Genomic DNA, 5,000 nt, shown 5'->3' on the forward strand with positions numbered 1-5,000 from the left:
ATGGCTGCCATCCATATGTCAAGTTATAATGCAATCACAGAATGTTAAGTCATTCGAGATTTTTGAGAAACGCATGAGTGAACTTTGGGCAAACGCATACTAGACCAGTTCACGCTCTTTAGTGCATCATGGGTAATCAGGGCAACATGGCGGGAAATTGAAAAGTTTGAATGGAAATTCAAAGAAAAATAAACTGTACATGACTCTACTTTATAGACTTTCGCCTTCATAAACCAAACAAATAAGTTCAAGTTCACAACTGAGATGAACTGTACTTGGTATGTATTTTTTGTAATTCCTAAATATGGTTTTTTTTCTCTGTTGTTTTGTGCCTTGGGAATTACAGGAAATGTATGGCAGAGACATTGCTGAATGGAATAATTTCTACAAATGACATTCTCTCCAACTTTCTTTTGCCGCACGTTTGAGCGCTTAGCTTCTGTTTTGGAACTGATAAAAAACCCTAAGATTCGACATCATGAATACTTTTAATGGTTTTGAACTTCCACACAAAACTTTGAATTTGCCTCCATCTTGCCCTGATTACCCATGATGCACTCAAGAGCGTGAACTCGTCTATTAATTTCTCGCGTTGTGCTGGTTAAAATCTCGGAATCGGTAAGTTACATGCACCCTTGAAGGCGTGAGACAGCCTTCAAGATTACATTACATAGAACAAAAGATACATTAATTCTACCGCGTCTTCGATCAATTAAACGCATGCAACAATTGGACATGGCGGCAGATTGGGTTACATAGACGCCATTTCCGAGTTGATAGACTTCAGAAAAGTCAATGGTACATCGGATAAAGTTCTTAGAAAATTATCTGCCACGGAATTGTACATCAAAAGAGCGCGCAAGACAGTGGCGAAGTTGATGAGATTGCAATGGACGCAAGATCTCGATGTCCAATCATTAGAGGCCAGGGGCCACTGGACAAGTATGGAAGAGCTGTTAGAAGTCGTGTCTTTTTACTTTTTTTTTCTTTTTCTTTTAATTTTTCATAATTTTTCAATCAATAAAAACACAAGTTACTTACAATACGGCCATACTATTTACTTACACTACACTACGTTGGTTTGAAAGGAAAAACAAATTACATCAATGAAAAGAAATGAAATAAATGGATAAATGAATAAATAAATAAATGACAAATTAATTAAGGAATGGGGAAGGGGGGCTGCAGTGCTTAAATTCATTTTAACCTTAACTTGTTTAGTCATTGTTACTGTCATTATTTGTATATACATATATATTGCTCTATGATACAGATAGTGCTCTATGCTCTTAATAAATGTTGGTAAGCAACGAAAAAAAAAAAAAAAGAAACGCAGAGAGACATAACTATAGTAGACAGTTGCGTTAGCATGACGATGCCGACGGTGAGGCCTCCTCAAATGTACCAGGGGGCTTGGAAAGTTGCAAAGAGAAGATAGAAATACGGTAAGGGCTTTTTGTTACTGTGGAGATTACGAGATATTGAGGAGCGGGAGTAGAGGGTTCCATTTCTTCGAGATTAAGCAAGGGTTGTTCGATTCTATATTGAGCTGAGATTTAAGTCGCACTAGGAAGCTTGTTAAAAGAGGAGTCTTGTTATTCGCCCTGCAGCTCCATGTGTGATATCTCGCTAAAAGAAAACAGAAGTTCAGTTGAAGTGAGAACTGAGAGGTATCAGGCCTCAGGCCCAAATATATGGAGATATATTTTGGTAGTTTATCGATATCAGATTACATTGCCTAAGTTTTTCAGTCATGTTTTCCCAAAAAATTGAGACTTTCTGACAGTCCCAGAAGAGATGAATCAGTTTTTCGTGATAGTTGTGACAGAAGGAACAGTTTGGGTCTTGTTTTATTTTAATTTTTGTTAGAAAAAGGTTCGTCGGTAGAATTCTGTGCAGGAGTCTGTATTGAAAGTTTATAAGATTAGTGCTTTTAGTGCATTTTGCTGCCAGATAATAAGCGCTTTTCCAATCGGCAGTACACCCTTCATAAAGAACAATCCTTTCATTCCATTTCAATTGGCTTTTGACAAATGAAGTGCATTTAGCAGTGATAAGCTTCCCATATACAACTCTATTCACCTTATTACTTTTGGAAAATGCTTCGAGGAAAGAGTCTGGCGTAACTGGGTCTTTAGATTCATTACCAGAAAAATTACTGTTATAAAGGTAACGGAGTGCAGAGATTAGACCGAAATACTTCAAGGGCTCTATTAGAATATTGTAGGTGTTTGAGAATTCTGGAAGGGAGAGGACAATGCGCGAGTCCTTCATCAAATGGGACACCTTCGAAATTCCTCGCAAGAAAATATGTTTATAGTAGACTGGATTGTCGTTGATCCTGATGAGTGAGTTGTGCCATATGGGCAGTTCAAGGAATTGTCGCTTAGTTTTAATTTGGTTGTCGAAATTTACTTTGCACCAAATTTGTACAATTTCTTGTAAAAATAGGTCTTTTAGAATGTCATGTCTGTTTAGATTACCAGTGAAGACTAGACTTCCGCCGTATTTTCCGAGCTCGAGTTCGAAAAAATCCGTCCATTTTCCCCGATTGGAATCGTCGAGATATTTCTTGATCCAGGTGGTCTTAAGTGATTTGTTAAACGAGGAGATGTCGATCATTTTTAAACCGCCACTTTCATAGCTTTTTATCATGACACTTCGCTTAATCTTGTCACCTTTGTTGTTCCAAAGAAAGCTGGAGAAAATGCCATTTATTTCTTTAATAATTTTATGGTTTGTCACCAGCGGTGCTAAGATATAGGTTAGTTGTGACGTCACCAAGCCTTTGATCACTTGGATTTTTCCCATTGAGGTTAACCGCCGATGTTTTCAACTACTTAGGATATTGCTTATTTGGTCCATTTTTTCCTTGTAATTCATATTTAACGTGATATTGGGATCAATGGAAAGCCAAACAAAAAGAAACTTTACTTTATTTTCCGGCCATCTGAAATTCTTATCGGGAAAGAGTTTTTCCTTGTTACCTGCCATTGATCCGATCCATAAGGCTTCGGTCTTTCTATTGTTCAGTCTAAGGCCAGACTCTCTTCCAAAATTTTCGATCGTATTAAGTGTTGCAGATAAAGATTCCTTTGTGCCATTAAGTATAAAGGTTGTATCGTCTGCATACTGGCTTATTTTGACTTCCGATTTTTTTATAGTTAGGCCTTTGAATTCATTGTTGAATCTGATTACTTTAGCTAGGGTTTCAGCAGATAGGATAAAGAGATATGGCGAAAGAGGGCAGCCTTGCCTAACACCTCGTTGTCTCTTTTCACTTGCCTCGCTACGAACAAACCGTGAAAACGAGTCAAAATGACCCCGGGCAGGTGAATCCTCCTGACTTGACATTTGGAACAAAAGTTTTGGCCACCTTCTTGTTCATCAAGGTGAAAGGAGAGCTTCCCATGACTTATTAATATCTCACAGTTGAAATGGTAAAGGCAGTAAAGGTGAACTGCGGTTTCATTGATCAGAAAATCTTCAAGACTGCGGGAAAATACGGATGTGACTTTGTGATTCTGACAGATACAAGCATGCAAATACTCGAGGGCTACATTAATTTCGTGAGGCCTTTGCTCAAACTCCAATGTGACATTGTTTTGGTCACCAAAGACGGAAGCCAACACAGCAAATTGGGCAACGAGATGAGCAAGTTGGTCTTCGACGCTATTGGCAAATACATTCACCCCACGCGTTATCGCCAAATCGTCGAAACGCAAAGTCTTGACGCGCTTAACGACAAAGAGCACCAAGCATTGTCTGTAGACCAAAAACATAGCTCTGTCGTTGCCAAAGTGCACTATCAGAAGCGGAGATCGCGCGAAGTTGCTGTAAAGGCCCACGAGTGTCTTCAAAAATTACAAGGGACCAAAGGTTCAGAGGTGGAAATGGAAGTGAACACTAGACGCTATTGGCAAATACATTCACCCCACGCGTTATCGCCAAACCGTCGAGACGCAAAGTCTTGACGCGCTTAACGACAAAGAGCACCGACTTTTGTGTGAATATCAAAAACATAGCTCTGTCGTTGCCAAAGTACACTATCAGAAGCGGAGATCGCGCGACGTTGCTGTAAAGGCCCACGAGTGTCTTCAGAAATTACAAGGGACCAAAGGCTCAGAGGTGGAAATGGAAGTGAACACTAGATTTGGCAGCTCAAGTTTCACAGCTACTATTGAGCCAGTCTTTGAATGTGCACGATCACAACACGCACGCCCCAAAATCGATACCCCGCCACCCTCAAATCGCTTACTTAGTCAGGGCCATCAACGTCGACCGTTGAGATTTACGACAGGCGAAGACGATTTTTTAAAGAGGGGTATCGATAAGCACGGATTTGGACAATGGACTGCTATTTTGAGAGATCCAGATTTTCGTTTTCAGAAAGGCAGGTTGGCAGATTCTTTAAAGAAGAGGGCTTAACTAAAGTTCTTTCTCTCAAACCAGTCACCCTAAAAGACTGCCTTTCCGGAAGATGGCTCTAATATATAGCCCAAAATTCAAAGTAGGATGGCAAGCCCTTTTTAAGACAGCGGACGCAAATGAGACGCATGTTTTAATACAAATAACTGAATTTATCTTCACAAGACTAATGTTCAAGATAACACGAGCTGCTAAGAGACAAAACAAAAACAAAACGATATTAATCTGAGTTCTATTTGCGTTTGTGTTTAAAAGCTAAATAGAATGTTCTTCTGTCTCTGTGTTCTGGTCTTCAGTTCTGGATTTATCTTCTCTCCACCTTGTTTCGGAAGCAATTGTCGTATGATAAGTTGAGTAACTCCTGTATCAAAGGGTTCTTGTGATCCTTTAGGCGCTTGACGAGCTCTTTTATAGCCGCCGACTCTTTCCCTTCGTTGAATGGTATCTGTGAACAGAATAGTTGCATTATCAACTCACACTTGTACTGTGAAGCATTCATTAAATATTATCTTCTTTCGTGGCACCGCTACAGGCTAAAGTGTGTGTTGAGTAAAATCACGGGTTTTAAACAT

General features: G+C 39.5%; 1 pseudogene; it reads left to right on the forward strand.

Moving 5' to 3' along the window:
* Window positions 1–3,410: 3,410 nt before the first annotated feature.
* On the forward strand, window positions 3,411–4,428 carry LOC138055589 (uncharacterized; annotated as a pseudogene).
* The last annotated feature ends 572 nt before the right edge of the window (window positions 4,429–5,000 follow it).

Source organism: Montipora capricornis, chromosome 7 (genome assembly GCF_036669925.1).
Source record: "Montipora capricornis isolate CH-2021 chromosome 7, ASM3666992v2, whole genome shotgun sequence".
NCBI lineage: Eukaryota > Metazoa > Cnidaria > Anthozoa > Scleractinia > Acroporidae > Montipora > Montipora capricornis.